General features: G+C 44.3%; 1 pseudogene; it reads left to right on the top strand.

Moving 5' to 3' along the window:
- The first annotated feature begins 1,499 nt into the window (after window positions 1-1,499).
- LOC102828700 lies at window positions 1,500-18,430 on the top strand (annotated as a pseudogene).
- The last annotated feature ends 1,623 nt before the right edge of the window (window positions 18,431-20,053 follow it).

Genomic DNA, 20,053 nt, shown 5'->3' with positions numbered 1-20,053 from the left:
CCCCTCCTTGTAGTGGGAGCCTGCTTTCCCCTGGGCATCCCCAAGCCTCCCCAGTGTTGAGAGCTCAGGTCATTAGGCTGGGTGACAGTGGTTGGAACTCAGCCCCACTGAAGCTGGCCTCTGGAGAAAACACAGTGACTTCAGGAGGGGGAGGCTGCAGGCACTCACTCCTGTAAGGTGAGGTACTGGGGCCTGGGCAGAAAGCACATGGATGTCACCAGGGAGGTGAGGGAAGGGTCTTGGTCTGGCTCCCCTGTGCTTCAGTCTCTGGAGGGCTGTTTAGAGCTCAGATTGGGGGTGGGGGGTGGGGAATGGCTGGAGATGAACCAGTGTAGGGGCATTTGGGGGTGGGGACAGTGAGAGGCTCTCCCGTTCCCCATGAGTATTCCACTGAGCATAATTTCAGGGAGAGAAGGGAAAAGGGCTGCTGAGAAAAACTGCTCTTATGAGGAAAATGAGGTTATTGTTGTCAAGTGCTGGTGAGTCGATTCTGACCCATAGTGACCCTGTATAGGGTTTCCTAGGAGCAGCTGGTGAGCTTGAACACCGGCCTTGCAATTATGTGAAACCCTTATGGCCCTGGGGTGATTCGCAAACAATTGCAATGCACCCCAAGCCATCTCTGCCTCCCCAACTGTTATCAGCACAGGGATAGAGAAGGAAGGGTCAAGATCCTCACCACCAGAAGCTGACTTCAGGCCATGGCCTTGAAACCAGCAGATGACCTGTCTGCCCTCCCCTCCTGTCCCTAGCCCACCCTTTCCTCTTCCTCCGTAGACTCCCTGCCAGCCCAGGGTTCCCAGCTCCAGCTCATTGCCCCATGCCCCTGTTCTCCCTGGGACTATCAACCCACCTGCAAGTGACCGCTTCTCAGACTTTGTAGAACCAAATCCAGGAAGCAGGTCTGATGCTCTCCCATTTATAGCCCAAGAAACAGCTCAGAGGAGCGAAGTAACTTGCCCTAGGTACCCCAGCCTGTCTGGCTGAAGACCCAAGTTCAGTCGCCTGCCACTCTGCTGCCTCCCAACAGGCTCAGGCCTCGGTTCTGCCCCCTTCCCTCCCACACACACCAGACACATCAGTCCTATTCAGAGATCGATGGATGTATCAATACCCTACAGTAAGTGTCAACCGCGGATCAGGGTGTATGCGGATGAGTGAGTTGGGGAGGGACAGTCCCAGGTCCTTCAGAAAGTATGGCCCCCTACGAGCCGACGTAGAACTTTGAGATTCTGTGCCAGGTAATGTTGTGTGACTCCAACTGGTGAACCCCATTCTCAAAGAGAGGCTGATGGAAGTACGCTCCACTCACCCAATGCTGGGGGGTCCATTGGTCGCCCCGAGCCCCGCCCCTCTCGGTTGGCGGGGGTACGAGTAAGAAGGGGGGCGTTCCGAACGCTGGGACTCCCGGCTTCCAAGCAGCGCCTCGGACCCTCCCCCCTTGTTCACCCTCCCACACCCCCGGCGGTGGGACGGAGGGGTTAGGGAGAAGGGAGCAGATGGCAGCAATTACGGCTCGGACCCTCCCCCAGCCGGTAGCCCGAGGCCGGAAGATCGGCTTTGCGGGCTCTCGAGCGGGCGGGCGGGGTAGGCTACGGGCTGGCCGGGACCGGAGCCGGCGGGGGCAGGGGCGCGGGGCCGTGCGCTAGGGTGCAGCGTTTTGGGCGTGAAAGGTATGAGTGCCAGTGGGGACACTTTCTGCTCCCGAGAAGGGAGCTGGAAGATTCCCTTAGGACCTGCCTGCCCTTCCCTTCTCCCTGGCCCCTTCCCCAGAGAGCTGTTTCAGACCAGTGCCTCTCTTAATCCAGAGCCTTCCGCTTTTCAGAGATTTGCAGTGGGGAAGGAGGAGTTAGTTGTACAAGAACCGGTGGAGGGGACAAATGGGGTCTGAAATCCAAGCCGTTGTCCTTGATAGGTGCTGCCTCGTTCTGCAGGAAGGCAAAGGACTCTCTTTTTCTTATTCTCACAAAGGACCTCGAATGATCAAGTCTGGACTGCCCCTGATTTAGGGCTGGTGACCCTAGAGGCAGGAGAGCTAAGGCCTATGTTGACCCCTTTGGGGAGGGGCAGGCCAAGGGCTGGAGGAGACAAGTGGACCAATTTGGCCCTTTCTGCCTTCCTGAATTCTTTTGCCCTCACCCCTGGTGGCTGATCCATTAGCTAATTCTGTGCCTTCTGTGTCGAAGATGTATCTTTAATCAACCCCTGCAATTCCTCCTCTTACACACACACACACACACACACAACTACAAAGACTCCTATCTACTTTCCAGCCTCTCCATCATTCAATACAACACACAGCAGCCAGGGACCTGTAAATTTAAGTCGGAAGTCACTCCCTGCTTACCTTCTCTTAGAAGAAAGACCCAACCCCCTACCCTGGCCTCTCCCAACACTGACCTCTCCTACTAGTCTCCCCTCTCCCCAGACCCAGCACTCACTAGCTGCTCTTCTATTCCTTGAACTTGACTAGTATTTCCCCACCTCTGGCCTTGGCCTTGCTGTTTCTTTCCCAGCCCTGCTTTCACAGGAATGTCACCTCCCCATCATCCCTGCTGACAATACTCCAACAGCCCCACACCCATCTGCCCAATCTAGTCTGTCACTTTGTCTTGTATATTTCTTCCACAGGGTTTATGCATTCTGTAATTATCTCCTTTATTCACTTGGTTTGTGGTCTGTTTTACTTACCAAAATGTCAATTACACGAGAGCTGGGTACCTTGTCTTTCTTGTTTTTCTTTGCTAATACAATGCCTGGCACTAATGTGGGAATATTCTATACATGCTCCAGACACTTAAGGAGAGAAGGAAGCCCTGGATAGAAGATCTGAAGGCTGTGCCATCTGGTTGCCTCCAAAGTGGCTTCTCCACGGAGGGGTCAGCTGCATATACCTGTATCCACCTGTGCTCACCCTGATGCCACACACATAGACAGGTCTGTGACTTATAATAACCAGAATCTTAGCAGCCAGCATTTTTAAGCATTTGCTATCTATGTTCCAGCATGATTCTAAACACTTTATATGGTTTGCCTTAAGTTCTTTGTTAACTTCTGCTATGAAGTAGTTACTGTTATTCTTCTTAGAAGACATAGAAGAATTGGTCATTCCACAAGCACACAAATGCATTCTAAGCATTAGATTAATTCATTATTACCATGCAGCAGATAGATACATGGGTGAGTTTTTGTTATTAAGTGCTGTCTAATTGGTCCCGACTCATAGCCACCCTGAATAGAGTTTCTGAGGCTATAAATCTTGTGGGAACAGAAAACCTCATCTTTCTCCCACAAAACAACCAGTGGGCTGGAACCTCTGAGTTTGTGATTCACAGTCCCATGCTTGTCCTATGAAGCCACCTTAAATAAAAGTTTGGGGATAATACAAATGCTTGACACAGTCAGCTGCTATAAAGGTTGATGTTCTAGTCCACCCAATGGCACCTAGGAAGAAAGGCCTGTCGATCTAAAAATCAGCCATTGAAAATCCTATGGAACACAGTTCCTCTCTGCCACACATGGGATCACTGTGAGTTGGAATGAACTCAACACCAGCTAGTTTGGTTAGGGTTTTGGCAGGAAGGTGGAGAATAGAACACCAGGAAAGGGTCAGCATGGAAAGAGTAGGGATGGGGCCCAGTGTTGGTTGGGTTGTTGTTGTTATGTGCCATTGAGTCAGATCTAACTCATAATGACACTATATAGGTCAACATATCACCGACTTGCAGTTCAAACCGACCTTGTTGAAACCGACCTTTATTCTACACGCCACCCAGGGATCCTTAATTGGGTAAAGAGGTACAAGAAGTTCAGGCCACAGCCCATGCCGACACCCAGTGTCCCCACAACTCTCAAGGCTGCAGTTGTGGTATAGGAAAAAGGGCCTGGTTCCACTCTAGCTCTGCCACTCACCAGAGGGATAATTTTGAGGGTCACACAGGCAAAGAGGAGCCCTGGTAGCACAGTGGTTACGAGTAGGAACGCCAACCTCAAGGTCAGCAGTTCGAAACTACCAGCCCTTCTGTGGGAGAAAGATGAAGCTTTCTGCTCCCGTAAAGATTTACAGCCTCGGAAACCCGGTGCAGGGTCACTATGAGTCGGAACCAACTCCGTAGTACTTACCAGCACAGGCAAAATGGGAGGAAGGGAATGTTGGTACGGACCTAATTAGGTAATTAGTACCTAATTCCCAAGGTTGTGGTCAGGATTAAATTTTAAAGTTCTCCTGAGAATGTTTAATAGCTGCAGCAGGTTTGCTGAGGAAAGAATCAAGGAAAGTTTGCAGATGTTGTCCGGGCTGAACAACTAGGGTTCAAGCTTTGCTTTAACCTTTTTCAGTCACAGCTCACTGTTGTGTACTCCCCCAGTGGGGCAGGGTCTCACCAACCATTGCCTCCTCTGTACCTGGCCTAGCATGGAATTTGGTGTTTGTCGGGTGAATGCATGTATTTGTTGAGTGAATATACTTGGTTGTTGAGTGAATGCTGGAGTGAGGGACTCACAGAGGGATGAGTAAGAGAAGAGGGATAAATACAGGAGTGAGTTGAAGGTGGAGAGCTTGAAGCAGGGACACCCTCTGCCTCGGAACCTCAGCGTCCTCTCCTGTGGGAAGGTGGGAAGGGGATGATAAGCATGGCCCACCTTTCTCTCTGGGCTCCAGTGTACATAAGATGAAATGTGGCAGGCAGGTCGCCAGAGAGAGAGGCCACCCCTTGCTACGCAGAGCCCTGATGCAGGGGAGCTGAAGTGCTCTGTGCTCCCCTCCCCCACACCCCTGTCCCCTAGAATTTATAGGTTCTTCATTGTCTTGCACAAAGGCCTTTTTGGGGAGGGGGTGGAGTGGGTGGGAAGACTGGGGAATTAAAAAGTCAGAGGCTGAGTAACAGCCAGCCACACCCGAGTCCCATAAATCTGACTGGGCTCCTTGTAAGATGGACTTGCTAGGCTCTCCTCACCAAGAGCCTTGCAGGGCCCCTGCCGCTGGGATCAGCACATGCCCACTCCCCCCAGCCTCACAGAGTGGAGGGCTGGCTGTTCTTATTTTATCCTGTGATGCTCAGAAAGTCTTTCTTTCTGTCTCATCATCTTGTCTCTTATCCCATGCATCTCTCTCTAATTCTTGGCCTCTGCTGTTGCTTCTGAGCAGAAAACTGGGTTTTTGTGTGCAGTCTGAATTCCTTGGTGGGAGGGGTCCTGGAGGTCCAGGAAAATGTCCTCCTCCCCCACTGGGCCCATCCTCTCTTCTCAGACAGAGGGTAGGAGGCTGGGGGTAGAGCTGGCAGATGGTGCAGTGTTAACAGATGATAGGGGAAACAGAATTCCTCAGCGGCTCTGTCCCCCATCTTCCCCTTGGAAGGGGATGGCCTTCAAACTGGAAAAAAAGACCACTCAGTTGGGAGGATTGGGAAGGAGAGGGAAAGAGAGAAGCGATGGAGTCCTGGCGTGGTGCTGTAGGAGAAGCACTAGACAACAGCTTGATCACTCTCATTAGCTGCTGCTTGGAAACCCTATACAGGGTCACTATGAGTCGGAACCAACTAGACAACACTTAACAACAACAACATAAGGGACAGGAATAGGTACACAAAAGAACTGGCTTGGAACCCTAGATCTACCATTCACCAGCTGGGTGATCTGGGGCTGGTCAGTTAACCCCTCAGAGTCTCCGTTTCCACATTTATAAAATGGGTCAATCATAACCCTGTCTAACCTTTCTCATTGGGCTTTTATGAAAAAGATATGTGGATTTTTGTAAAATATTGTCAGCTGCTGTTGAGTTGACATCTGACTCAATGTAGCCCCATTTTCAAGTGAACGAAAGCACCAAGTGAAAGGTCAGCACCAGTCCTGTATCGTCCCCATGTTGGGGGAGATGGGGCAGGGATGGGACAGTTGTGAACCCTAGGGTTTTCAGTGGTTGAGTTTTGGAAGTAGCTCACTGGCTTTGCTTCTTAATCTGTCTTAGTTTAGACGCTCCACAGAAACCTGCTCAGCATTATAGCAACATGCGAGCTTCCACCAACAGATGGTGGTTGAATAAAAAGTGCCCTGACTGGGAAGCAAAGTGGGTCTCCCATAGAGAAGGAACCACCAATGCCTCTCTGTTTGTAAAATGGACTTTATCATTGTGAAGGTATTTTAAACTCCATAAAGTATAAAAATGTTAGAGGTTACTTACAAACTGTGTCAACCCATTAGTTGTTCACAAAATCATTTTCAAATCTTATTAAAAAAATAATAAAACAGCAAAGAAACTATCATAGTGCATCACAAAGTTTTATAAAACTTTATTTTTAGTTATATATATATGTCATAGATTCAGAAGTAATACATTTCCAGTGCCATCTAAGGTGCCCTTTTTGGTCTCTCTCTGCAGAAGAAAGAAGATTGATGGAAACTGAAGACAATTGGAATCAATTAGTCCAATGAACTAATGGAACATGTGAATATCAGTCTCCATGGCCTTGAGGCCAGAAGAACTAGATGGTGCCTGGTCCAGATAGACTGGGAGAAAATGTGGGACAAAACTCAAAATTATAGCGTAGTGGTTATGAATCGGGCTGTGAACCGCAAGGTCAGCAGTTTGAAACTACCAGCTGTTCTGCGGGAGAAAGATGAGGATTTCTGCTCCCGTAAAGATTTACAGCTTCGGAAACCCTGTACAGGGTCACTATGAGTCGGAACTGACTCCACAGCATACAACAACAACACATACACAGAAAGACAGGACTTACTGATCAGAAGGAGACTGGAGGAACCCAAGACTATGACCCTTCAGGTCTGAAATGGAATTCACCTTCGTGTTTTAATTTTCAGTCAAGTAGTAGATAGGTGTATTGGGAGGACAACCACACTAGTAAGGTATGCAGCTATTCAAGATAAAAAGCGGGCAGGATTTACCTAAGGACAAAGTTCAGAAGGGTGGAATGGGAATAGGAACCACAGGGAAATACTGAATAAGGGATGTTCCATGGAGGGGATTGCAATCACTGAGATGAAAAAAGTATATGATTAGTTGAATGTGGCACTGATGATCTGATTTGTAAACGTTCATTCAATTCATAATAAAAAGGGTTTAAAAAATTTTAAATTATATATGGTACATATATGTGTGTGTGTGTATGTATATATATCCTGGTGAGGTGCTGTGGGTTAATGTGCTGGACTTCAAAGTTGGTTTGAACCGCAAAGTCGGCAGTCCAAGCTCACCAGTCACTCCTTGGAAACCCTATGTAGGAAATCCTAAATTGGAACTGACTTGATGGCATTCAACAACAACAACAAATATATATCTATGACAATGTTCTGCTGCTATACATAAGGTTTCCAGTGACGAAACATTCAGAAGTAGCCTGCCTCTCCTTCATCCTCGTCTATCATAGTCTGGAAGCTCAGCTGAAATCTGTCCACCATAAGTGACCCTGCTGATATTTAAAATGCCCTATGGCGGGGCTGGGCAGGCAGTATTTTGTTCTATTGTGCATAGGGTCACTTTAAGTTGGAACACTCTAAGCAGAGGAAATTTGTAAGTGATATATCCAGGAAGGAATGGTGGAGGGATGGAAACTAACACACTGAAATGGATCAATAAAAGGTAAGGGTAGTTGAGTCTTCTCTGCTAACTGGAAGGTTGGTGATTCAAACCCACGCAGTGGTTCTGGAGAGAAAGAACTGGTAATCTAATCCTGTAAAGATTACAGTCTGGAAAAACTCTGGGGCAGTTTTTTTTTTTTCTCTTCTCTTTCACGTGGGGTTGCTGTGAATCCGAATGGACTTAGGGATCCCCAACAACACCAAAGGTCAGGACTGTGGACTGTGGAATCCCAGGCTGAGGAGACCTGCCTCTGAAGCTCAGTGTAATTAGGTATTGGGGACAATGGATGGAGGGCCACCTGATTACTCTGAATCCTGCAGAAGCTGTCCCTGGACATTGGCCCCAAGCTGAGCAGAGAGAGCTAACAAGCTGGTCCCTAAGAACCTTGAATTCCTATTCCTGTACCCACCCCTAAAGTTCCCCAGGAATGCAGAGAACTCAGCAACAGGTATGATGTAGTGGTGGTCAGGACTCCCCTGTCCTGAACTTCACCCATGACCCTTATCCCCGCCCCCACTCCAGGGGCACAATCCAATGAGGGTGAGTTGGTCAGAGGAGGCCTTAAATCAATCCCAGACATCCCAGGCCAGCATTGAGTTACAGAGCTGTGGGTTTTGTGATGTAGATGATAGTTGGGTAGTGGGGCCATGACCTATGGCAGGTCAGATGGAACCCCCAGAAGGGGCTGGAGCTGGGGGTCAGAGGCCATCTCCTCTATTCTTTGTCCCATCCAGGCGGGTCCCATCTCTAGAACCTAAGTCCTGAAGTCAGGTTGGATCATTTCCCTACTATCTGTCAGCCTTAGCTGTATCTACCATGAAGTCAGTGGGAGTAAAGGGGTGTCTGCTGGAAAAAAATTCTTGAAAAAAGAGAAAGGATGACAGGACAGTACACTTGGTTTCTTAAGGGTGACCCAGGCCTCATGCTGCTGAGCGCCTTCTTGTGGAGGTGCCACTGCACTGCGATCTGCTCTCCCCAAACCTCCTCCCCCTTCTCTTCCGATTGAATTCCACAAATCACAACTGATAAACCTCCAGCCTAACGGATTGATAGCTGGAGAGACAGACAGACAATACAAGTCATCAGGTGGGTCTTAGAGAAGTAAAGGGATAGAAAGGAGGAAAGATCCAGACAGTGAGATGAGAAACATACAAAGTTGGACAGAAGGTGAAAAAATAGCAGAGGAGAATCAACGCCATTGAAGAGCACAAGGTGAGGAAAGATTCTAATGTCAAATGAAAGTGCTATCCACTGAGTTCTCTTCAGACCCCAGCCAAGAAGAGAGCAAAAGGAGGATGGTTATTGGTAAGTGCCATTAGTTGTTTCTGACTCATAGTGTATAGGATTTCCGGGGAGCAGCTGGTGAGCTTGAACCATTGACTTTGCAGTCCAGCACATTAACCTGCAGTGCCACACCAGAACTCCAAAAAGGAGGCTAGATAACCTATAAAATGCCTTCACTGTGACTCTGTAAGAGTCCCACATTGAGGCTCTGGAAGGCCCTGACTGAAATGCACCTGTAACATTATCCATTATCTCCGAGTCCCACTACCATACTCATCTCCATCAGCCAAGAAACACCGTGAGCGTGTAAGCTCTAGCCTGGAGGAGTGAGCAGGGGGTGGGCTCTGACAGCACTGAGTCCTTCTGTGGAAGGAAGATTGAACAGGGCACTTCAGCACTGAGCATTGGTACCCAGCTAGGTTGACTGAAGTTAATTCTGGGATCTGCAGAAATAACTCCACTTCCCTTCATGCTTTCCAAACATGAAATCTACCACTTTTACTCATGTGCCTCTGCCCTGTCAAGCCAAGCCCTTGCAGTAGCAACTGACCCCAGAACTAGGGACTATGGGTTCAACCCTGAGAATGCACTCCCAATTCCTACCCAGGGCTGCCACCTACTGGCTGAGAATGGCTCTGTAGGAACAGGCGTCAGGAGGCTGGGGATAGTCTGCTGTAGTCCAGAGGTAGTTTCTATCTGCTCAGGAAAAGAAAACTTCAAAAGCAAAATATGAAATTCCCTTTCACCTGGCTAGGTATCCTTGGAACCTCTCAGCACAGGAAAAAGTCTCTTCAACAGCCATTCATAATGATGCTCTAGGACTCTGAAGACCAGAGGAGAGACTGGCAGGGAACTCACGTTTACTAAGTGGCCGCCATGAGCTAAATGCAGAAGACACAGAGATGACTGAGGGGAGGTGTCTCAGTTACAAGTGGGAGGCTTTGACGAACAGAAATTTATTTTTGCTAGATCCTGGAAGCTAAAAGCCCAAAATCAAGGTCTCAGCCATGCCAATTCCTTACTTGTGGGTAGTCTTGGCATTCCTTGGTTCTTGACTATTCTTTCATAGCAAATGTCTGTCTTTGTCTCTAACCTGCTCTTTTTATAATGCAGAAGTTTTATAATTCAGAAGGTTTAAGACACATCCCACATGGCCTCTAACATAAAGAAAACCCCATTTCCAAACAGGATAGCATCTACAGATATAGGGTTAGGGCTCTAACACATACTTTTGGGGAACACTATCAAATCCATAATAAGAGGAAACATACAAGAACAAGATTCATGATAAGTAGCGTGACAAGCACTGGACCACAAGGTTGGTTTGAACTGCAGGGTTGCCATTTTAAACCCACCGAGGCGCTCCTCGGAAACCCTATACAGTGTCATTATGAGTCAGGACCGACTCGATGGCATTTAACAACAACAAGAAAGCTTGACCACTGGAAAAGCTAAACTATGTGCCTGTCACAGAATAGGTTTCAACTAATAGTTGTTCAAGGAATGAAGGAACGATGTTCAGAGATGGCATCAATTCACTCTGTGCAGAGGGGGTTGAAGAGGAAGAGGAGGAAACAGTCAGGAAAAGCTTTCTGATTTTTTTTTTTCATTTGTTACTGTTGTTGTTATTAAGTGCTGCTAAGTCAGTTCCAACTCATAGGGTTTCTGAGGCTGTAAATCTTTGAGGGAACAGAAAACCTCATCTCCTTCCTGTGGAGACGCTGGTGGGTTCAAATCCACTAATCCTGTGGTTCACAGTCCAGTGCTTATCATATGGAGCCACTGTACTCCCCTTTTCATTTGTTACCAAATAATAATGATCTTGGTTAAAGATTTGAACAGTTCACAAATTTGAAAAGCAAAAATATGAAAGTCTGCTTTCACTATATTCCCATTTGCCTTCTGTAAGTTAACCCCTGCCAAACATTTTAATGGCTCTCAACATTGACTGTATATGAGAATCACATGGAGAGATGTAAAAAATCCCACTGCCCAGGTTGTGGCGCAGACCAATTACCTCACAACCTGTAGGGGTAGGTGCCAGACATGGTTCTTTTTTTTAAAAGCCCCTAAGTGATTACAAGATACTGCCAATATAGAGAAAACTCTTGTTCCAGTCCTTTCTATGTACTGACATATATGTCAGTAGTCAAGCTCATTCACACACACACTATATGTGAAGGTAAGTAAAAATGTATTGTTACAAAATCATAGAAAGCTTTATTAAACAAGAAGATCAAAACGTGAAGCTATTTTTTTTTTCAACATCTCCTCCACCTAGGTCTATATACTTTGGAAAGTAGTGCTTCCATCTCTAGCCCTCTACCTGGTAAGTCTGCACTCTTCTATTCAGACCACATCAAAACAGCAGTTGTGGCATCCTCCAGAGACTCAAACCGTGTTCTTAAATGTTCTTTGAGTTTGGGAAGCAAAAGGAAGTCTGACAGAGTCAGATGAAGACTATAGAGGGGATGTGGTAAGATTTCCCAATGAAATTCTCATGGGTCAGTCCTTGCTACCCTCAAAGAATGAGCAGGTACATTCTCGTGATGGGCATAAATTCCTTGGTGTAACTTTCCTGATCTTTTTCTCATCAATGCAATTTTCAGTTTTCTTAAAACTTTTTCTTAATAAGCCTCCAAGATCATCCTGTGTCCTTCAATAAAATTTATCAAGATGACCTATTTTGAAATTCCAGAAAAATAGTTGTCATAACCTTCTGGTTGACTTCTTTGCCTTGAATTGAACTGGCCTAGTTTTATTGTGAATTATGTGATAGTTTACAAGGGAGAACATCAGCTTTACATTCATCTTATCATATATAATTTCATTGCCATGGTTACAATACCCTCCATGCATCATCAAACAACCAAAGGTATACTCCACAAGCCTGCCCCTCTGTTGTCAGCTCACAGCCCCTCTCCCTCTCTGGGTCTGGAGTCCCCAGCCACTCCATCTCTCCACGTCATCATCTCTGCCTCCATCTCTGGTGTCACTGCTTCTCTGGATAGGGTCCCGCACTCTGTTCTTCTCCCTTGATGGTCCCAGGAACCTCCGCTCCTGGACTGTAAAGTCAATTACTCCCCTCTTTTGCTACAAAACTTCTGCCTTTACATTTCTAACCCTCACAGTCAGTCCTGACAGCAATTATTCACTATTTACCACAAGGGTCCTATCCCCATCTCCTTTCATCAGCCCCGCCCAGACAGATTGGATACCACTCGATGGAGATTCTGCCTTCCTCCACACCCTCTGGATCTAGGCTCCCTCTTGAAAGCTTGTAAGCCAGTCACTTCTTGCCTGTGTAGAAGCCTCCCCCCGCCCCCCTGCCCATTTTGTATAGCCAATGTCCAAGTTGCCCTTCCCTGTCTACTCTGTGTATGGAGGGGGTGGGAATGATCCTCGCTGTACAGATTTGTTCCCTCTTTTGAGTTACTGCATCCATAGGTATAGGTCAAGTTCATAAAGTTGTATTAGATTACTCTTTTTTTCTTTCTTCTAGTTGAGTTCTGATCATGCAGCCATTGAAGCCAGGTCAAGTGGGTATTATCTGCAAGTGTGGGTGTTTTTGTGCATATGCCCTCTCTTCTTATCAGCTGGACGCTTCACTCCCCACTCTAGTCCTCTGTGGCTATGTCACTGACTGGGCCCAGGAGTCCCCAGGTCTTGTCATACTGCTGGCCAACCAGGTCTCCACCTGGGTTCACAGGAGTATATTTAATGTGGCAGGACTTAGCTTGCACCTTCATTGCTGTTTTTCCCTCACTTCCTCTTATTGGCGACCAATCAGAGCGCATGTCTGCTCGTGTATTCCCCTGTGCCAATCCATCTTGTTGGGGGTCTTCTTCTTTTTCGCTGAGGCTCCGCTTTATCAAACATGATGTCCTTTCCCAGGGACTGGTCCTAGCTGATGATCTGTCTGAAGTATGAGAGATGCAGTCTGGCCATTCTGGCTTCTAAGGAGCATTCTGGCTGTATTTCTTCCAACACAGATTTGTTTGTTCTTCTGGCAGTCTATGGTACTTTTAATATTCTCCTCCAACACTATAACTCAAACTCATCAATTCTTCTACAGTCTTCCTTATTCATTGCCCAACTTTCACATGCATATGAGGCTGTTGAAAATACCATGGTTTGGGTCAGTCACACTTTAGTCCTCAAACTGACATCTTTGTTCTTGAACATTTTAAAGAGGTCTTGTGCAGCAGGTTCACCTAATGCAATACGTCATTTGATTTCTTGATTGCTGCTTCTATGAGTGTTGATGATTGATCTGAGTAAAATGAAGTCTTTGACAACTTCAATCTTTTCTCCATTTCTCTTGGTGCTATTTATTGGTCCAATGGTGAGGATTTTTTGGTTTCTTTACATTGAAGTTCAACCCATACTGAAGGCTGTGGTCTTTGATCTTAAGTGGTAAGTATTTTAAGTCCTTTTCAATTTTCTATCATCTTTGGATTGTGGGTTGTTAATGAGTCTTCCTCCAATCCTGATACTATGTTCTTCATATAATCCAGCTTCTTAGATTATTTGCTCAGCATACAGATTGAATAAATGTGGTGAAAGAACACAACCTTGGAGCACACCTACCCTGATTTTAAGTCATTCGGTGTCCCCTTGTTCTGTTCAAACTACTGCCTCTTAGTATTTGGGCAGGTTCCTCTTGAGCAGGTTCTGGAATACTCATTCTCCTCAATGTTGCCCATAGCTTGTCATGATCCACACAATCAAAAGCCTTTGTGTAGTCAATAAAGTACAGGTAAATATCTTTCTGGTATTCTCTGCTGTCAGCTAAGATCTATTTGACGTCCACAATGTTATTCATCATTTCAAATCCCTGTCTTAATCTGGCCTGAACCTCTGGCAGCTCCCTGTCAGTATACTGCTGCAACCATTTTAAAATTATCTTTAGCAAAATTTTACTTGCATGTAATATTAATGATATTGTCCAATGATTTCCACATTCTTTTGGGTCACCTCTCTTTGGAATGGGCACAAATACAGATCTCTTCCAATCAGCTGGCCAGATAGCTGTCTTCCAAATTTCTTGGCATAGCTGAGTGAGTGCCTCCAGTGCTGGCTCAGTTTGTTGAATGAGTTCAACTTGTATTCCATCAAATGCTGGAACTTTGTTCTTTGCCAATGCCTTCAGTGCACCTTGGATTTCTTTGTTCAGTACTATTGGCTCTTGATCACATGCTTCCTCTTGAAATAGTTGAACATCGACCATTTCTTTTTGGTACCGTGACTCTGTGTATTCCTTCCATCTTCTTTTGATGCTTTCTGCATCATTCAATATTTTGTCCATTGTTGTTGTTGTTTAGTGCCGTCGAGTAGGTTCCGACCCATAGTGACCCTGTATAGGGTTTCCGAGAAGCAGCTGGTGAGCTTGAACCACCAGTCTTGCAGTTCAAACGGCTTTACAGTCTGGTGCATTAACCCACAGCGACACACCAGGCCTCCATTTTGCCCCCATAGAATCCTTCAATATCGCAAGTTGAGGCTTGCAGTTTTCCTTCAGTTCCCTCAGGTTGAGAAATACTGAGTTTGTTCTTCCCTTTTAGTTTTCTAGCTCCAGTTCTTTGCACATTTCATTATAATATTTGACTTTGTCTTCTCCAGCTGTCTTTTGAAATTTTCTGTTCAGCTGTTTTACCTCCTCATTTCTTCCATTTGCTTTAGCATCTCTACACTGGCGAGCAAGTTTCAGAGTCTCTTCTGACATCCATTTTGGTCTTTTCCTTCTTTCTTGTCTTCTTAATGACCTTTTGCTTTCTTCCTATATGATGTCTTCAATGTCATCCCATAACTCTTCTGATCTTCTGTCATTAGTGTCCAATTAATCAAATCTGTTCTTGAGATGGTCTCTACATTCAGGTGAAATATGCTCAAGGTCATATTTTGGCTCTTGTGGGCTTTTTAAAAAATTTTTTCAGCTTTGGCCTGAAGTTGCATTTGAGCAATTGATGGTCTGTTCCACAGTCAACTCCTGGTCTTCCAACATCTCTTCCCAATTTGGTTTCTGTGTGTTCCATCTGGCGGGGTCCATATGTAGAGTTGTATTCTATGTTGTTTCAAGAAGGTATTTGCAATGAAGTCCTTAGTCTTGCAAAATCCTATCATGCGATCTTCAGCATTGCTTCTATCACTGAGGCCATATTGTCTGAAGACTGATCCTTTCTCTTTGTTTCCAACCTTTGCATTCCAATTGCCAGCAATTATCCATATATCTTGATTGCATATTTGATCAATTTCAGATTGAGGAAGTTGATTTGTTGTGGTTAAGTGCTATAGATTCAGTTCCAATACATAGGGACTCTGTTTTTAAAGAACAACTAGTGGGTTTGGACTGCTGACCTTGTGGTTCACAGTCCAGTGCTGATCCTATAGCGCCACACCAAAAGTCCAAAGAAATTGGTAGAATTTTTCAATTTCATCATCACTGGCTTTAGTGGTTGGTGCATAAATTTGAATAACAGTTGTATGAACTAGTCTTCCTTGTATGGGTACTACCCTATCACAGACCCATTGTACTTCAATATAGATCTTGAAATGTTCTTTTTGATGATGAATGTGACACCATTCCTCTTCAATTTGTCTTTCCCAGCATAGTAAACCATGCAATTGTCAGATTCAAAATGGCCAATGTCAGTCCATTTCAGCTCACTAATACCTATGATAGCTATGTTTATGCATTCCATTTCATTTGTGACAACTTCCAATTTTCCTAGATTCATACTTCACAAACCCCATGATCTGATTATTAATGGATGTTTACAACTGTTTCTCTTCATTTGGGGTTGTGTCCCATCAGCAAATGAAGGTCCTGAAAGCTTTACACCATTCGTGTCATCAAGGTCAACACTACTTTGAGGAGACAACTCTTCCCCAGTCGCATTATGATAGAACTTCCAACCTGAGGGGCTCATCATCCAGCACTATATCTGACAATATTCTGTGCTCTTCATCAGTTTCAATATTCAGTAATCTGGTGCTGACAGTGTTCCACTATTGTTCGTAAGGTTTTCAGTGACTAAATATTTGGAAATAGTCAGTTTTTCTTTCCTAGTCTGTCTTAATCTGGAAGCTCAGCTAAAACCTGTCCACCATGGGTGACTCTGCTGGTATTTACAATACCAGTGTCATAGCCCCCCCAGAATCACTGCAACATGCAAACCACCACAGAACAAACTGACAGGTGAGTGGTGGATATTATATATGTTGTTGTTGTTAAGTGCCATCGAGTCAATTCTGACTCATAGTGACCATGTATAGGACTTCCAAGCAGCAGCTGGTGAGTTTGACCTGCTTATCTTGTGATTCAAACTGACCTTGCTGTCCAGTGCTTATCCTACAGACCTTTTTATTCTCCAATTAACAATATGTATTGGAGATATTTTCAGAATATTCCACATGTACCTATCTCATTTTTTTTAATAGAGGCATAATTTGCATGTGCCATACTTTCACTGTTGTTGTTAAGTACCGTTGAGTTGGTTCTGACTCATAGCAACCTTGAATAGAGTTTCCAAGGAGAGGCTGGTGAGCTTGAACTGCCAACCTTGTGGTTCAAACAACAGTCCAGTGCATTAGCCCACAGCACCATACCAGGACTAGCCCTCCCTATTAATGATAAAAAATTATTTCTAATCATTTATTTTTTTCACTATTACAGTGTAAATAGATTTTTGCTAACATATGCAAGTACTGTTTGTGGGAAGATTCTAAAAGAATTTTTGGGTCAATGTGTGTAGTTGTTATTTTGATAGATACTGTCAAAATATGTTCCAAAAATATTTCACCAATTACATTCCCCTAACAGTGTAAGCACTTAATATTATTAATGTCCATTTTTTTTTCTAAACTAATGGGCCAAAAGTATTATTTCATTATTGTTTTATTTTTTTTTTTTTCTGGCTTACTTGTGAGGTTAAGCATCTTTTCATATTTTTGATGACCATTTGAGTTTCTTCTATGATGAATTAACTGTCCATGTTTTTTTGTCCATATTCCAATTCTATTTTCAATATTTGACTTATCTTTTCTGACTGAAATTAGCTTCTTGAATCAGTTAGTGTTCAATGGCAGAAACCAGAAATGCAAATTTTTTTTTTTACATTTTTATTGTGAATTGAATGAAAGTTTACAGAGCAGATCATCAGTTTTACATTCAACAAATCATATACCTTGTTTCATTAAAATGATTATAATTCCCTCCATGTACCACCAGATAACACTATCTATTCACTTGAGCTCTTTTTTTTTTAACACTCAGACATACATAATAATTTATACCACCAAACAACACGTTCTACAAGCCTGCCACCTGGCCACCATCTCTTAGTCTCTCTCTTCCCATGAATCTAGAGTCCTCAGCTGCTCCCTCTCTCCCTCCATGTCCTCATCTCTGCCTCCATCTCTTATGTCGCTGCTTCTCTGGATAAGGTCTCATATTCCGCTTGTGCTCTTCTCCCTCGATGGTCCTAGGGTCCTCTGTTTCTGGACTGTAAGATTAACTACTCCCCTGTTGTTGTTTTGTTTTTAAGTGAATACTTTGTTTAATTAAAGCCTTTGACATTCCTTATAGAATGTCCCTCTTTTTGATCCAAAACTTCTGCCTTTACAATTATGACAGTAGCAATTAGTCATGATAACTATTAGTCACTAGTGAATCATAAGAATCTTATCCCCGTCTCTTTTAATCAGACCCATCTAGACAAGAAGAAAACTATTCAGTGGGAACTCTTTTTTCCCACACACACTCTTGAAACCTTGTAAGCCAGTCACTTCGTGCCTTTATAGCCCCCTCATTTTAGGTTGTTGTTGTTGTTAAGTGCCATTGAGTCGGTTCCGACCCATAGCGACCCTGTACAGGGTTTCCGAGGCTGTAAATCTTTACGGGAGCAGAAAGCCTCATCTTTTTAGGTAGCCAGTGTCTAAGCTAGCTGCTCAGTGTGCAGAGGGGATAGCTAAATTATTTTTAAAGCAGAGAAACTGACCATACAACAAGCATTTATTAGTTTAAAAATCTAAGTGAAGAGAGGACAAGATGAGAGCAGAAAGTAGGGGACCAAGGGAACCTGAGGGCCTGGACGTGTGACTTCACTGAGGACCAGCCAGCAGAGTTTAAGGAGGCCTTCCAGCTATTTGACAGAACATATGATGGCAACATCCTGTAAACCAGTGTGGAGAAGAGACGTGATGAGGGCCCTGGGCCAGAGCTCCACCAACGCCAAGGTGCTCAAGGTCTTGGGGAATCCCAAACATGATGAGATGAATGTGAAGGTACTGGAATTTGAGCATTTCCTGCCCTTGCTGCAGACTGTGGCCAAGGACAAGGACCAGGGCACCTCTGAGGACTATGTTGAAAGACTTCAGGTGTTTGACAAGGAAGGGAATGGCACTGTCATGGGCGCTGAAATCAGGCATGTCCTTGTCACACTGGGTGAGAAGATGACAGAGGAAGAAGTAGAGATGCTGATAGCAGGGCACGAGGAAAGCAATAATTGTGTCACCTACGAAGAGCTTGTCCGGATGGTGCTGAATGGCTGAGGACAGCCCTTCCCATGTCCCCAGAGTCCTGTGCCTTTCCTGTGTGAGATTGTTATCTAGCCCTGAAGGCCTCCTTGGTGGTCACAGCACCTTTCCCAGATTTTCTCGTTTGTATAGTTCTTGCAAGCAGCATTCACCAAATAAACTTGCTGTCTGTGTCCCCCTCTTCCTTCTCCCACTCCAAAAAAATCTAACTGAAGGGAGAAATTAAGATAGGGAAACAACAAGAAAGTTGCTTTTATCTGAAGACATTGTTGAACCTGGCAAACTTGAGCTTAAAACTCAACAGCCTTTATGTTTGACTAAAGGAATGATGGATAAGAATCTAATAAAAGATGTCCTTTAAAAAGATGCCCCCTCCCCAAGCCTGCATGAAGGACATTTAATGTTGTGACTCAGTCCATTTTCTCCACATTAATCTATAAATTCAGTGCCATTTCCATCAAATGCCAGCCAAAAAAAAAAAAAAGATTCAATAAACTAATTTGCAATTTTTTAAATAAAAGAATAAAACTCAATTTTGAAAAAGAAGGTCCAATATAGAGAACTCACTTTGTCAGACAGTAAGACAAGAGAGACAACAAAGGTAGAAAAATAAAACTGTCAGCATAGAACTCTTCAATCAAATGATGGCACAAAAAACACCCAGTGTGAAGCCTACATCTGGTAAATATGGCATCACATATCAGAGGAGAAAGAACTGGTTAGGAGTTTAGCTCACACCATATACCACTGCTAAGTCCAGATGAATTAAAGACTAAATATAAAAAATAAAAATGCATAATAAATCAAAGAAATTAAGATCTTTATGACTCTGAAGTGAGAAAGTCTTCTTAAGCAAAATATGAAAGTACAAATCATACATAAGTCTTCTTAAGCAAAATGTGAAAGTACAAATCCTAAATAAGAAATTTGCATGAATTTAACCACATCAAAACCCAGGATTTCCTTCAATGAAGGTTAACACAGATAAAAGAGCACAGCATCTCTGTAAAATAAGAACTGGACTCTGAACAAGGTTGGTGGTTCAAGCCCACTAGTCACTTTGTGGGATAAAGATAAGGCTTTTTGTTCCCGTAAAGATTTACCGCCTCGGAAACCCTATATAGGATCGCTATGAGTTGGAACAGACTCCAGGGCACTTAACAACAACAAAAGTCATGTTGCTGTTGTTGTTAAGTGCTGTAGAGTTGGTTCTGACTCATAGCAACCCTCTGCACAACAGAACGAAACAACAGCCATTGATAAAGTTAATGAATAAGTTGACAGTATAGTTGCTTATACCACGGTTATTCAAATTTATGCACCAACTATTAAAGTCAGTGATGATGACATTGGATTTATTATTGAGAATATTAGAAAGAATTTCTGAAAACTCAATACAAAAAAGTAGAAAATCCACTAGAATATTGAGCAAAGGCTATGGATAGGCAATACCCAAAGGAGAAATAAGAGTAACTATCAGATACTTACATCCACCACTCACCTGTCAGTTTGTCTTACTGTGGTAGCTTGTAGGTTGTTGTGATTTTGGAAATATCAGCAGAGTCACCCACAGTGGACAGGTTTTAGCTGAGCTTCCAAACAAAGACAGACTAGGAAGGAGAGACAGACTACTTCCAA

The sequence above is a fragment of the Chrysochloris asiatica genome, unplaced genomic scaffold (genome assembly GCF_000296735.1).
Source record: "Chrysochloris asiatica unplaced genomic scaffold, ChrAsi1.0 scaffold00138, whole genome shotgun sequence".
Lineage (NCBI taxonomy): Eukaryota > Metazoa > Chordata > Mammalia > Afrosoricida > Chrysochloridae > Chrysochloris > Chrysochloris asiatica.
Note: the sequence above shows the minus strand (reverse complement) of the source record. Positions and strands in the feature narration are given on the sequence as shown.